The sequence below is a fragment of the Triticum dicoccoides genome, chromosome 4A (assembly GCF_002162155.2).
Source record: "Triticum dicoccoides isolate Atlit2015 ecotype Zavitan chromosome 4A, WEW_v2.0, whole genome shotgun sequence".
Lineage (NCBI taxonomy): Eukaryota > Viridiplantae > Streptophyta > Magnoliopsida > Poales > Poaceae > Triticum > Triticum dicoccoides.
In genome coordinates this window covers 30573854-30589680 of record NC_041386.1, presented here as the reverse complement: position 1 = coordinate 30589680, position 15827 = coordinate 30573854, and the positions used below count along the sequence as shown (strand labels likewise).

The 15827-nt window shown below is 49.8% G+C and overlaps 1 pseudogene; it reads left to right on the top strand.

Annotated features, from left to right (window-relative positions):
* The first annotated feature begins 3961 nt into the window (after positions 1 to 3961).
* Positions 3962 to 13308, top strand: LOC119283381 (annotated as a pseudogene).
* The last annotated feature ends 2519 nt before the right edge of the window (positions 13309 to 15827 follow it).

The following is a 15827-nucleotide window of genomic DNA, read 5'->3' as shown; positions in this document are numbered from 1 at the left end:
TGGTAATGGTTCACGGGAAGATGAGGAAGCTCTTGGTGGACAGAACGGAGAGTGGGAGGTCCTGGTGGTGCCGAATTGGCCGGGGCAGTGGCGGCGGCAGGAGTTGCCGGAGATGAGGAAGGAGGCCTCCCCGGGTCGATTGGCTGCCACGGGAGAACTAGGGGAGCATTCTAAGATTGCCTGTGTGCTTGAATGGGTTCGGGTCCTCTTTTTATAGCTCGTCGAGGTCGGTTCCGCGGCGGCCGTGGATAAGCCCTCCGGCGAACCGCCTCTCTGTAGCCAGGGCGACGTGGCGGCGACGAGCGCTAGTGGACACACTCGCGGATGAGCACGCGCTGTTCCAGGGGCCAGGTGGCGAGCGGAGGAAGGTTCGGCGGCGCCGACATGGGCAGAGGCTGTCGGGCGGCGGCGGCTAGCGCTTGGCCTGCCGGGCGCGGCGAGGGGCAGCTTGGCGCGTAGCTGTGAGAAGGGGAGCGCGTGGCGTGATGCCGCGGAGCGAGCCAAAACCGTGGGGCCAGCGTGTCGGCTCGGCGCACGGGTTGTGCAATACGCGCGCTCTGGGCGCGTCCCGTGCATGCACTGAGTGTGCTCGACGAAATGCCAGAGCGTGCTAGAAGTCGCGGTTGAGGCTGGGGGTTAACAGGTCTAGGTTTGGGCTTGCAAGGAGATCAGTGGACAAGCTGGTTTGGTCAGGGGATCAGGTTCACAGTGCAAACCAAAAATTCATGCCAAAACAGATCCTGCCCATAAGGTGTTTGGCAAAATGCCAAGGGCACTTAGGCAAGTCTTGGAGTGGTCAAAACTTCCAGATGGAAGTCTCTTTAGATGTACAAGAGGGTGGTGAGGTTAGTTTGCTAAAAGCAGAAACTTGCTAGTGCAAGTTTTACAAAACTTCAATTCTGGACAGGAATTAAATAACATTATTTCATGAACCAAAAATGATCCAAAAGGTGCATGCTCCTGGACTTAAGGGTTTAACATGGAGGACTACAAGTAGGAGAAAGAATCAAGGGCTAAAGAGCAAGAGAAAATATGGTTGCTGTACAAACCATCAAGTTGGTCCAGAATGAAGATGAGGTTGATTCACTCAAATTTTTCAAAGAACAGCACGAGGTTTTTGCATAATGTGGAATCTTATGCTACTAACAATATCCCATAATTTTGGTGGAGGCTAGAAAGAATTGTTTAAAGGAGTTGTAGTGCAAAATGCACTCTGGACCAGAGAAGAAAAATTGAGTGTAGGGCTCAAAATATTTCATGAATGAAATATATTTTTGCATAAAAGTGATTTAAAAACATCACATGACATCTCCAAATTTTTGTGGAAATTTTAAGTGAATCTATCAAATGGTTGTAGTTCAAATATGGCCATTTAACCTTGAAAAACCATTTCCAAGAAAGTAAAGATCAAGCAATTAAATTAGTTAATTAGTTATACTGATAAAAGGAAAGTTTTTCTTGAGAGGTTAAACAAGTCCAATAACATATTTGAAAAGTTTTCTCTTTGGGAAAAACTCATCATAACAGGGAAGGAGATGATTTAAAAAAAATCAAAATGGAGCTCAGAAATCCAAAGTTTTAATTCCTGGAAAAAATTTTAATTCATTAAAACAAGGCCAAATTTTTGGGGTGTCACAAGTTTAACGGTTATAGAAACCACTCAGCATTCCGAGGCAAATTTAAAGCGTATCCAAGTTTCATAAGATTGTTCACTCGGCCGGAGGAGGGCTGGCAGGCTCCACAAACGAGTCCAGATCGATCCCATCAGCGATCCGAGTAGCGGCAAGAATGAAAGTCTCCATGAAGTACTGGAAGTCGTGCTTTTTGGTGTTAGCGACTTTGATCGCAGCCAGCTTGTCTTCACGAGCCTCCTTGCAATGGACTCGCATCAGGGACAGCGCCACATCAGCACCACACCGGGCAGAGGATTTCTTCCATTCTTGCACTCGGTCAGGGATCTTGTTCAGTCGAGTCATCAGAGATTCCAGATCATTCTGAAGCGTCGCCCCCGGCCAAAGCATCGAGTCGATTCGAGAGACAAGCTCCTTCAGGCGTGCGAGGTAGCTTGTGGCGCTGGCGATACGGGACTCCAGTCGGAGCACGTTCATCGCAGTTTCGTCGCAGACCGGGGAAGCGATAGGGTCCAGACCTGTCTCGACCCTTCCAGTTTCTTCGTCAAAGTCTTGACAAAGTTCTGCAGCCAAAAGTCAGTTCAATCAACCGAGCAAAATCCAATGGCAAGCATCAACACAGTCGGATTAAAAGAAATACCTCCCAGCACAAGATAAGGCTTCTTGGCGAGGGTCCTCAGATAAGCTTCTATGTCGTTCCTCTTGCGGATCGCAGACTCCAATCTTTCGTTCAGGACGACCTTATCCTTCTTTAGGCTGGTCACTTCGCGGTTAGCTTCATTAAGACAAGATGTCAGTCTAGTCACCTCTCCTTCAAGCGTTCCGACTGAAGCAAGCTTCTTGTCTGCGAGAACGGTTTTGTCTTGGGCTGCTTTTTGCGCAGCGGCGAGGTCCGAGTCCTTCTTGTCCAGAGCCAACTTCATTTTCTCTGCAAAAGAAATAATCGAATCAAAAAAGAGATCAAAGAGATATATTGAAGTTCAGTCGGTAATTAGTTACCTTCCATACCAGCGGCCTCGTCTTGAGCTTTTTTCAGATTTTGCTGAGCCAATTCCAAGTCTAAGTTGAGTTGTCTCTGCTTCTCTTCGAGTTCGGCAAACTTGGAGATAAGAGTACAAGACTTCTGCAGGAGGCAAGAGACAGATCAATCGATAGGTTCGAAGGCAGTTCATTTTCAAGTGAATAAAACCTAAAGAAGTGGACAACAAGTTGTTCAGATCCCAGTCGACTGCCAGCAGTCGACCACGGTCTCGGGGACTACACCCAGTGGGTGCACTTGGCGTGCCCCCACCGGTTCTGATCCCACTCGACCGGCCCGCCGGAGTCGAGTGCAAGGAGTAAAAAAAAGAGAGAGAAAGAACAATTGCGCCGTCAAGAAAGAAGAACTCAGACCATAGTCGACTGCCAGCAGTCGACCGCGGTCTCGGGGACTACACCTAGTGGGTTCACTTGGCGTGCCCCCACCGGTTCTGATCCCACTCGCCCAGACCAAGTGGAAGAGCGAAACTACCAAAAACGACAGCAACACCCAGTGGGTGCTCTAATTCAACGCGAACAACAGGAGATTATGCAGAAGAAGATTTTTCGAGAACAAAAACAGTCGAAAAGTCTACTCACCTGGACGTTGGCCCGAAGGGCGGCACTAGCGTCGTAGGCAGCCTGACTGCTCTTGTGTACTATCTTCACCCGCTCCATCATCATATCAGCCTATCGGATGGCTTCCGCAACCGCTTCCGACTGGTTGTCTGAGACGGGGTAGCTGGTGAAAAAATGTGCAGACGACCCAGGTGCGACTGCTTGAGGCTCCGTGGTGTGGAGTTGGATAGTTGAAGGAACCACAGGCGTGGTCGACCGCGTGGGATGCCCACTCGGCAAGGGTGCAGCGAACATCATAGTGGCCCTGCCCGTATCTTCAGCTTGACAGACGGGAGGCATTGCAGTTGGTTCTTGCCAAGCCACCCTGCCAGCTGTTACCTTCTTGCTCTTCCTAGGCTTAGGAGCCACATCTTCATCGTCGTCCGGAAGGTCAATGATGTTGGGTGGAGCTGCAAGGCAGAACATTTGACCCCAAGTGAACCACTCGACCCTAAAAGGATCAAGAATCGAAATCGCAAGAGTTCATACATGGGTTAGAGGTTACCGCATCCTCCATTTCCTCGTCCCGGTACTGGTATGAAGAGGTCCCTGACGTAGCAGCACTGCAAAGGCCCGCATTCAATCGGTTACACCCAATTAATCGAATCCACATAAAGGACAAGTCAGATGGTTACCTGGAGATAGTAGGAACGGTCACTTTGATCCAAGGCAAAGCTTTGGGCGGTTTGGAAGAGATGGCTTTCGGCACTTTCGACGCTGGAAGCGGCGCGACCTTGGAGTGCTTTGGAGGCTTCTCAGTCGGCGTCGGGGAAGACGTCCTGGGGCGCTTCGAGGATTACCCGACCGGCGCAGCCACCAAGTCCGGAGCGCGTGTCGGGTCATGAGTGTGCTTGGACCTCCTCTCCCTGCGAGGAGGTGAGTCGACTTCTTCCTCATCGGTCGACTCATCGCTCTCCTCGTCCTCCTCGGCTTCCGAATGCTCCTCGCCGCTCTCGCCCCCGCTCCCTTCTTCTTCAGTGCCGGGGTCCTGCACTCCATTGGGCATCGAGTATATTTCAATGAGGGCCTGAAAGGATAACAATCAAAAGACATTCAGTCGACCACAAATGGGACATCATGTGGTGAATCGGAAAGATACTTGATAAAACAGAAATATACCTGCTCCGGCTGGCGCGAGTTGTCGAATGGAATCACCCTCCTGGATCCCCGAGGGTTGTCTTTGTTGCCAGTGATTCCCCTCAACCAGTTCTTCAAGATATCCTCGCTAACCTCCTCCGGGTGGATCCGAGTGGTATCCTCGAGCCCAGAGTACATCCACATCGGATGATCGTGCACCTGAAGAGGTTGGATGCGTCGACCGAGAAAGACCTCCAGCAGATCGATCCCGGTCACTCCGTCGCGGACAAGATGGACGACCTGTTCAACCAGCTCCTTGACCTGCGCCTTCTCTTCTGGAACTACCTTCAAGGGAGCAGGCTTCTCCACTCGAGCCAAGGAAAAAGGAGGAAGTCCAGTCGACTGGCCAGGGGTTGGCTGATCCTTGCAGTAAAACCAAGTCGACTGCCAGCCCCGGACCGAGTCAGGAAGGATCATCGCTGGGAAAGTACTTTTGCTCCTCATCTGGATCCCCAGACCACCGCACATCTGGATCACCCGCTTCCTCTCGTCACTCGACTTGGCCTTTTTGACCGACTCGGAACGGCGAGTGAAGATGTGTTTGAAAAGCCCCCAGTGCGGTCGGCAGCCCAAGAAGTTTTCGCACATGGACACAAAAGCTGCCAGATAGACTGTGGTGTTTGGAGTGAAATGGTGGAGCTAAGCCCCAAAGAAGTTCAAAAAACCCCGGAAGAAAGGGTGGGGAGGCAGTGAGAATCCGCGATCTACGTGGGTTGCTAGGAGGACACACTCATCCTCTCTGGGTTGCGGCTCAGTTTCGTCCCCCAGGAGTCGGGCCGACTTGTGGGGGATCAATCCCCCCTCCACCAGGTCGTCGAGGTCGTCCTGCGTGATTGCCGAGCGGATCCAGTCGCCCTGGATCCAGCCCGCCGGCAGGCCGGACCTCGACGAGGATCCGCCCCAGCTGGTCCACTTGCCCTTCGCCTTCGCGGTCGCCTTCTTCGTGCGTTCCAGCGCCGCCGTCTTATCCTTCCCCATGGTGGTGGATCGAGCTCGAGCGGAGGTCCGGCAACGAGGTGGGAGCGAGAGTGGCGGAGAGATCAGGAGAAAGAGAAGAGAGAATGGGAGCGTGCGGAGTAGAGGCCTGGCCCGAGACCTTTTATAAGGCCTTCCATCGAGTGGCTGACTGGTGGACCCAAGCGATCTAAACAAATCCCACAACAGTCGCGCGCGCAGTACGTGGCGAAAAAGGTGGCGCGAGGATCGAGGAGACTTGCCTAATCCGTCCCGATAACCTCGGTTCCTCCCGTCTGGCGCACTTCCCAAAATTTGAATCCCACGAGATCTGCGGAGAGCAGAACAACCTGTCAGACTGAAGACAAACACCCTCTACATCATCATTCGAAATTCCACCATGAAAGTTCACTCGACAACAACCAAGAATGGACCAAGGCGATTGAGAAAGGAGTCGACGTCATCTCCTCAACTCATTGTTTCAGGACAAGGCATATTCATAGCGCAAAGAGTGGGTCGGAAGTGTTCTCAACCCCTTCCTCACTCAAACCCTGATCCATTCGGGGGCTAATGATGAAGCTATGCACCTAGGGTAGGGTCATGGACCTGTCCAGCATACCCTCCCCAAGGACATCTTTACAAAGAATTAGAAGCAGTCGAAGAGAAATCATCATCCACTCGACCACAGAGATGCGCTCACTCGACCACCTTGAAGACACTCGACCACCAGAAGATGAGGAACCCTCCACTCTGCAACGGTTAGGACTTAAACCATAGCATTATGAGCATTTATGACATTTTACTATAGACGTTACCAGTAACGCCTTTCCTTTATGAACATTGAATCCTGTGTAACGGAGGGGAACTGGGGTCTTGGCGCACTCTATATAAGCCACCCCCTCCTCTGGGACAGGGGTTCGCACTTTTTGGTAAACACACACACACACACATATATAATCCAGTCGACCGCCTCAGGGCACCGAGACGTAGGGCTGTTACTTCCTTCGAGAAGGGCCTGAACTCGTAAAACTCGTGTGTACAACTACTCCATAGCTAGGATCTTGCCTCCTCATACTTACCCCCCATTCTACTGTCAGTCTTAGATCCACGACACCGATCCCGTGCATGTTGCGCCTCTCCAGTCGACTGCGCCCGGCTCCCCTGGATTGTCTGCGCCCGGCTCTTCTCCTCCTGATGAGTCGCGCACCACAGATGATCCCCATGACATCGTTGTCTCCCCCTCGGGATTGCCGGGATCTGCTGCTTCGATGGAGGCTCCCCCTACGGGATCTTCTATGCCCGTTCCAGCTCACTTCGTTCTTCCGCGTACACGTCTACAAAGTGGTACACTACAACCTGGTAATTATAAAACAAAATATGGGCTGGTTGCTGCTGTTCCTACAGGTGAACCCCGCACTGTTCATGAGGCTCTTGCAGATCCCAAGTGGAAACAAGCCATGGATGATGAATTTTTTGCTCTCCAGACAAACCATACCTGGCATCTTGTTCCTTCTCGTCCAGGTCTTAATGTGATTGACTGCAAATGGGTGTTTCGCATCAAGAAAAAGTCAGATGACACTATTGACCACTATAAAGCAAGCTTGGTTGCAAAAGGTTTCAAACAGAGGTATGAGCTTGATTATGAGGACACTTTTAGTCCGGTTGTTAAAGCTGCCACTATTCGCCTTGTTCTCTCCATTGCTGTATCCATAGGCTGGACCCTTCGTCAACTAGACGTAAAGAATGCGTTTCTTCATGGCGTTCTGGAAGAGGAAGTCTATATGAAACAACCTCCTGGGTTTGTAGATCCCCACAAGCCATCTCATATTTGTCGACTGGACAAATCTCTGTATGGACTCAAACAGGCTCCACGAGCATGGTATTCTCGCTTGAGTTTTAAGCTTCAGGCTCTTGGCTTTGTTCCATCAAAGTCTGACACTTCCTTGTTCATTTATAATCAGCATGCCACAGTTATCTTTGTTCTTGTCTATGTTGATGACATCATTGTCACAAGTTCCTCTCATGCCGCAGTCATGGCTCTTTTGAAAGATTAAATTCTGAATTTGCTCTTAAAGATCTTGGTGATTTGCATTATTTTCTTGGAATTGAGGTCAGGCCGAACAAAGAGGGTGGTCTTCATCTTTCTCAGAAAAAGTATACCACTGATCTTTTGAGCAAGGCAGGGATGCAGAGTTGTAAACCATCACTGACACCTTTGTCTAGTTCAGAAAAACTTTCTCTTACAGAAGGTGTGCCCTTGAGTCAGGAAGATGGCACTAAGTATAGGAGTTTGGTGGGTGAGTATCTCACACTCACCAGGCCTCATATTTCATTTGCAGTTAATAAAGTATGTCAATTTATCCATGCACCTACCTGAGCTCACTGGACTGCTGCCAAACGTATACTGAGATATGTGAAACATACTTTGAATGTTGGACTAACATTTACCAAGTCATCATCTACTCTTGTCAGTGCGTTCTCTGACTCTGACTGGGCAGGTTGCTTGGATGACAGGAGGTCCATAGGAGGCTTTGCTATTTTCTTTGGTCCTAACTTGATTTCTTGGTGTGCAAAGAAACATGCAACTGTGTCACGTTCCAGTACTGAGGCAGAATATAAGGCATTGGCAAATGCTACAGCAGAAATTATATGGGTTAAGGCTATGCTCAAGGAGCTTGGGATACGCCATACAAAAACTCCATGTCTTTGGTGTGACAATATTGGAGCAACATATCTTTCTGCTAACCCTGTTTCCCATGCAAGAACCAAGCACATTGAAATTGATTATCACTTTGTCAGAGAAAGGGTTGCTAGCAAGGAACTGAAATTCGGTTTGTTCCTTCTAGAGACCAAATTGTCGATGGCTTTACAAAGGCCTTGGCTACAAAACAGTTTGAGGAGTTCAAGCGTAATCTGAACTTGAGGCGTTCAGATTAAGGGAGGGTGTTAACCAATATTGTTGTCAGCGCATCAAGGGTATTGTTAGGAGGTAGTTAGTCAAATAACTTATCTCTGTATTCTATCTCTATCTCCCTTGTATATCTCTTCCGTATGGTTAGATTGTAACCACCAGATCCCTTGTACTCCAAGTCATATCAATACAAATACATGCGGGTCACCATGTTACGGTGATTGGGATGCTTAAACCATTCTTAATACCACACAGCCGACCAAACAGGATTAACATTTGAGGTCCCTTCACTACTAATAATTTTAGAACCAAACTGGTGTTCCCATTCTGAGTAGTAGGCTGACCGAACAGAAAATGAGTGTGATTTGGTCCTATGCCATGCTACAAAATCCTCGTTTAGATGCACTGATAAAGGAATTCTCAAAATTCTTTCTGCATCAATTGGAAGGAAAATAATCCTGATAAGTTCCACATCCCAGGCTCCTGTATTAGGATCAGTCAACTCATTCACCGTTCTTAGTAACACGTTCCCTTTTCTTGTGTGGATCATCCTTGTTGGACTCGAAGGTACCCAATGGTCCTATCAGATATTTATTTTCTCACCGGAACCAACTCTCCAAATGTGGCCTCTCCTGAACGTTTGCAGACCAGCGACGATACTCTGCCATGTAAAAGATGATCCCTTTTTTTGGCCATGCCTTTAAAATATTTCCATCGGGAAAGTATTTTGCTCTTAAGACAGTAGCACAAAGAGTGTACGGATGCGTTATCATTCGCCAACTTTGTTTCGCTAGCATGGCTAAATTAAAAGCATGGAGGTCCCGAAACCCCATACCTCCTTTATCTTTTGGAAGACACATCCTCCACCAAGCTAGCCAGTGCATTTTCTTCTCTTCCTCTGTATCCCCCCACCAAAAGGCCGCCATTGCATCCGTGATTTCTTTACATATTTTCTTTGGAATTTTAAAAACAGCCATGGCATAAACTAGGATAGATTGGATAATTGCTTTCAAAATAATTTCCTTTCCTCCTAAGGACAACAACTTTTCCTTCCAACCTTTAAGTCGATTCACAACTCTTTCAACGAGATGAGAGAAACTATTACTCCGGTCCAAACCCACCATAGATGGAAGACCAAGATATGTGTCAGAGATTGCTTCCGTCATTATGTTCAGTTCTGCACAGACCTGAGCTTTGATAACCACATTCACATTTGGGCTAAAGAAGATACTACACTTCCCTTCACTCACCAATTGTCCAGAACTTGCACAGTATTCATCCAATACCTGTCTCAATGAGGTTGCATTATTCATATCCGCTTTTATAAGGATTAGGGAATCATCAGCAAATAGTAAATGAGAGACTGATGGTGCATTTCTGCACACCCGAACACCTTCAATGCCACGAACCTCCTCTTTATGAGACAAAGCACTAGATAAACCCTCTGCACACATAAGAAATAAATAAGGTGATAAGGGGTCCCCTTGTCGGAGCCCCCTTGTAGGGGTAAATTCCTCTGTTTCTTGATCATTATACCTCACTTTGTATTTAACTGAGGAAACACAAGCCATTAAAAGCTTCACAAACTCCTTATCAAATCCTAGTCTTTCCATCATCCTCTCCAAGAATATCCACTCCACACGATCATAGGTTTTGTGCATATCAAGCTTTACAGCACAATACCCCTCCTTTCCTTCCTTTTTATTTTTTATAGAATGAATGCATTCATAAGCTAGCAAAATATTATCCGTAATGAGTCGGCCTGGAACGAAAGCACTTTGCACTGGGGCAATAATATCATCAAGACAGAGCTTAAGCCGGAAGGCTATCATTTTAGAGATCACCTTATAAAGAACATTGCAAAGACTTATCGGTCTATATTGGGTGATCCTGTCTGGGTTATCCACTTTTGGGATAAGAACAATGACCGTGTCATTCCATCCTTCATGAATAGCCTTGTAATTAATAGCATCAAGAACTTCAGTAGTTAAAGCATCACCAAGGATGTGCCAACATTTTTTTAAAAAGATAGCATGCAATCCGTCCGTACAGGGAGCTTTCAAATCGCCAATGGAAAAAAGAGCTTTTTTACCTCTTCGAGAGTATATGGTTTTAGCATAGCTTCATTCATCTGCGTCGTTACCCTCCGATTCACCTTTTCAAGCAAACTAGGATCCGGTTCATCAATCTCGGTGGAGAACAGGCCCGCAAAATATTGGGAAATTAGCGGGTTTAAGTATGCAGTACCCTCCCGCCAAACGCCTTGATCATCCTTCAGCTTGCCTATCCGGTTCCTTAGTTTCCGAGCAGACGCAAACTTTTGGAAATATGACGTATTTCGGTCACCGAACATGAGCCAGTTTATACTACTCCTTTGAGCCCAGTGAATCTCCTCCATTTGCAATAACTGTTCCAGCTCTTCCGCAAGTTCCTTTTGTTTTGTAACATTTTCCTGAGAAAGCACATCCCTGGAAACTTGCTCTAATTCTCTCTGTACCTTCTTAATTTTCTTTGAAGATTTACGCAACACTGTCTTGTCCCACCGATGAAGTTGTTCATGAACGTACGCCAAACGGCCTGCAAGCCCAATGTTCTGCTGCTCCGGCCCTGAAGACTGCCAAGCTTCTTCTACCACCTCTCTGAACTTTTTTTCTCTCAGCCAACGTGCCTCGAACTGGAGGACTGATCTTTCCACGGGTTCTTGGACCACTTCCTCATGCAAACTCATAATTATTGGTCTGTGATCCGACTTGTTATATTCCAAATGTTCCAGAACCGCGATAGGAACATTTGATTCCAGCCATCATTTGTGAGAGCACGATCTAGCCTCTCCCTGATCAAAGCTCTATGCCAGGTGAATTTATCACCAACGAAACCATGGTCAGACAAGTTACACTCTTCCACTGCATCCCTAAAAGCCTTCATAAATTGATCTGGGCGTTCATTGCCCCCTTCCTTTTCAAAAGAATACATTATCTCATTTAAATCACCGATTACCATCCATGGCATGTCACCAATTTTTCTCAGGTCCCTCAGCCGGCTCCAGGTCAGGTGTTTATTATTCCATCTCGGTTCTCCATACAGCCCTGTAAGCCTCCAAAAATTATCTACCCACTTCCAACGAACACATCAATGTAATTGTCGGTTTTATCACGCAAAGAAACAGCAAATTCCTTCTTCCAGAACAAAATTAAGCCACCGCTCCGGTCATCGCTCCGGACAACAAGCTTGTGATCCATCTTCACACGACGACGAAGACACTCGGCAGGATATTCATCAAGGTGAGTCTCCATCAAAAACATAACATCAGGACACCTACGCTTCTGAACGCTCAAAAGCGCACGCACCGCTGCAGCTTGTTGCAAACCGCGGCAATTCCAGCTCATGATCTTCATAACTAGTATGAAAAACGTTTTTATATTTTAGAACAGAGGGAGTACAATTCTGTATAACCCTGAGAGGTCAACTGGGCCGGCCCAGCAGCGAACATTCTCTCTCTGTAGTAGTGAAACAGTAATAGTGGAAAATCCAAAAACAATCAGCACGTAGTGGAATTTGAACACAAACCTTCTACTCTCACAGAAACAGCCTAACCACTTGATCAAGCAAGCTCTCTGTTGGCTAATTTGCAGCGCCGCTTAAAGAACTATTACCACCGTCCAGGATTTCAAGGGCAGTCAGGCATGAGTGCGCGTACGTTATTTGAAGACTGCTCCTGAAACACGAGACTTTCTCTCTGAGGCGTTGCAACGAGCCGGCATGCAGGAGCGATGGCTGGATTATAATTAATTAAGTAATATAAGCGACGAGAGTGGCTTTTTGACATATGGGAGCGCGCTCTTGGTTTTAAAATGTGTTTTAAACATATTTTGAAATATCAAAAAAATTCCAAACAAAAACCTGAGACGTACAACTCGATATTGTACATGCTCACAAAGTCGTTTCGCGAAAAACCGACAGCTTGTGTGTCGTGTGTGAAAAAGACAAAATCCGGTGTTAAAAAATAATTTTCACAAGACATCATTTTGTATTTTTACCCAAGCAACAAAAATGTCGGTTTTCTCAGAAACTTGACGTGCACACATATAATGTCAAAATGTATGTGTCAAATTTTTGTTTGAAATTTTTTCACACTTTAAAATATTTTTTTCGCATGCAGAAGCGCGCACTCCCGGGAGCATCAACAAATTTCCGTATAAATGATGTCCTATATTAGGCTAGTCATAGTGGGGAGTAAATTAGACTAGTAACATGCATATGTTACAAGTCTATGTTAGTACTTCATAGTGAGGAGTAACATGTACTCCCTCCTGTCCTATTTAGTTTGCGTTTAACTTTTTTCCGTTTTCCCCGCAATGCTTTGCGCGTGAGGCTTTTTCACCGCTTCTTTCCAACTTTGCCCCTCCACTTCGTTGGGCGCATTTCTCAAAAAAAAAGAACTTCGTTAGGCGCTGTGCTTCGTCGTCCTATCACTTCACCTCCTCATCTCTGTATGGATCGAGATCGGAATGGATCCACTTCTTTGGGCGTTGTGCACACAGAGGATGGCGAGCTTGCGGACCACGGCGTGCTCTCGGCCGATGGCATCCTGACGGCGGCGGCGTGCACGCAGAGGACGACGAGCTTGCGGACCACGGCGTGCTCTCGGTCGGTGGCATCCTCACGACGGCGGCGTGCACGCAGAGGACGACGAGCTTGCGGACCACCGCGTGCTCGCGGCCGGTGGCATCCTCACGGCGGCGGCGTGCACGCAGAGGTCGACGAGCTTGCGATCCACAGCGTCCTCACCGCCGGTGGCATCCTCACGGTGGCGGCGTGCACGCAGAGGACGGCGAGCTTGCAGACCACGGCGTCCTCGTGGCCGGTGGCATCCTCACGGTGGCGGCGTGCACGCAAAGGACAGTGAGCTTGCTGACCAAGGTGTCCTCACGGCCGGTGGCGTCCTCGCGGCAGTCGGCGTGCCCACCGAGAACGGCATGCTCGCGGCCGGTGGCGTCCTCTCGACAGTCTGCGTGTGCGCCGAGGACAGCAAGCTTGTGAAGGACGGCGTGCTCATGGTGGGCGGCCAAGAGGAGAAAGACGGCGTCGTCTAGTTGGACGCGAAGGACAACATGCAGAGGAAGTGGACAGGGACAGCGTCCTCTGACGCTTGCGTTGTAAGGGCATGCACTCACGGAGGACGACGCTCGTGTAGGACTGATGCGCTCACGGAGGACGGTGATCCATGCATGCTCGTGGTGAGCAAGAGAAGTGCCGCGAGACCGAGGAGAAGTGTGCCGTTTGGTCTCTTCATAGGACTTGATCTATAGAGTGGTTCTCTTAGTTTCGGAGGGAATTCCAAATCCGTGGCGGCAAGCTGATTTTTGCAGCTAATTTTTGAAGCTACTCCATGGCGCCCTGCACATTTATTAGTACCAACTGATCTCATTCATGCGCGTAGGGCCACAGGGGAAATCTCGTCCAGAAAACAACCAGCAACCCACGTCTTGGTATGCGAGTTTGCTCTTAGGCTGATCATAGTGGAGAGTAAGAGCAACTCCAACGGGCTGACCCAAACGGACGACGATTTTGTCCGTTTTTTGTCCGTTTGGGTCGATCAGACGGACACGGATGTCCGCTTCGGCATTTGTGTCGGCGTCTGCGCCCAACGCTGGCTGATACCCATTTTAACGGCGTTAAAAAAATGAACGCATGCATATTAAAAAAAAGAAACAACTTTAATTAAACATTAAAGCCGGCCACGAAGGCCGGTGAGAGTTCACGCGTCCACATATTTGCATTTTAAAAAAAACAGCCTAAACTACGAGGCAGCGCGCTGCCCTAGGCGGCATCGTCGTCGTCCTCGGGATTCATGAGGTCGATGAGCATCGGCGCCGGCCCGGCCCAGGCGAACGCCGTGTTCCAGAGCGCCGCCATGTCGGGTTGTGTCGGCGCAGACAGTGCCGGGGCGGGGGGTGTACGGCCGCCTATGCAGCCGCGGCCTAGCGCGCCTCCTCCTCGGCCTCGCGCTGCTCCTCCTTGAGGTCGCGCTCGAGCATCTCCTCGTACTCACCGCGACGGCGCTCCTCTGCCAGCCGGCGCTGGCGCCACATCTCGAGGTACGCCTGCACCTGCGTCGGCGTCGCCCCCACCCAAACCGGTGGCGCAGACACCCACCCGCGCACCACTCCATTCCAGGAGTAGCGCGTGATGGGCTCGAGCTCCGGCTTCGGCTGCGGCTCCGGCTCCGGCTTGATGGGGGACGGCGGGGCCACCGGCGGCACCACGTTGTCGCCCGCCGCGGAGAGGGCAAGGGCATGCGCCATTGTCGCCTCGTAGCGGGCCTCCTCTTCCGCCTCCGCCGCCTCCGCTCTGCGCCGCTCGTCCTCCTCGCTCTCCCGGTAGACGGCCACAAGGGCCGCCTGGTCCTCCTCGCGGACGACGAGCGGTGTTGGCCTCCGGTCGACCTCGCGCACACCTCGTCGCCTCGCCTCCTCGTGCTTGAAGGCGAACCACCTCGCCCAGTTGGGCGAGTCGGTTGCGTAGGCCTGTTGAGGCGCTGCTCCGGCATCAGCAGCACCCGCTGGCGCCGCACCTCCTCCGCGTGAGCACGAGCCGTCCGCGGCGCCGCCGGCACGGGGATCCTATCTGGATCCAGATGTCAGTCGTGCGACAGCGTCACGTCCGGATACGGCAGAGGCTGGCGGTTCTGCCAGTGCCACTCCGCCTAGTGCACTGGCACGCTGACGCGCTGCCTCTGCCGGCGGAGATGGGAGGAATTCGGAGGGGAAAGGGGTGGCGGGGGACATGCCCTTGGCCTTGTTGCCGCTGGCGCCGGAGAAGAGGCCCATCTCGCTGTGGTTGTGGTGGCTAGGGTTTGCTGGCGACGAGAGAGTAAAGGTGGGCAGATGTGGACGATGAGTATGGATGAGGACGGCCCCGCCGCACGGTCGGCTTAAAAATGGACGAGCGTCGTCGCTGACGCGTGGGCCCGTCGTTATAAATTAAGCTGACCGCGTGGGCAACGGGTAGTTAGACGGCTGCCATGTGGGGACGCGGCGGATAGCGAGAAGGCGCGTGAAGCGTCCGTTCGGCGTCCGCGCCGACGCATTTGGGGCGCAAATGCATCGACGCGAACGCGACGCGGACGTGATTTAAGTTTGGGTCGGCGCGTTGGGCCGCCACTTTTGTTCGCGTCGACCCAAACAGACGCAGGCGGACGAAATGGGTCGGCCCTTTGGAGTTGCTCTAACTTATAATAGTGTCATGCATATGATACTAGACTAAGTTACTACTTTCATAATGCAGAGTAACATAGTAGTAGTTGCTTTATTTATTAGCTCATAGACTTATTTTGCCTTGGAAAGCACTATGTTACAGTAACATACTATTATGTTACCACAAGCACCTCTTTCCTCGTTAAATACTTGTCACATAAGTAAAATTATCTTGGGATGTGTTAAGTTACTATCGAAGTTACCCCATTATGGCTAGCCTTAGGCTGGTCGTAATGATAGTATCATAGCTAGTATCATACATGTCAATTAGGTAATTTTGATGAGGTGTCATAGCATTAAATG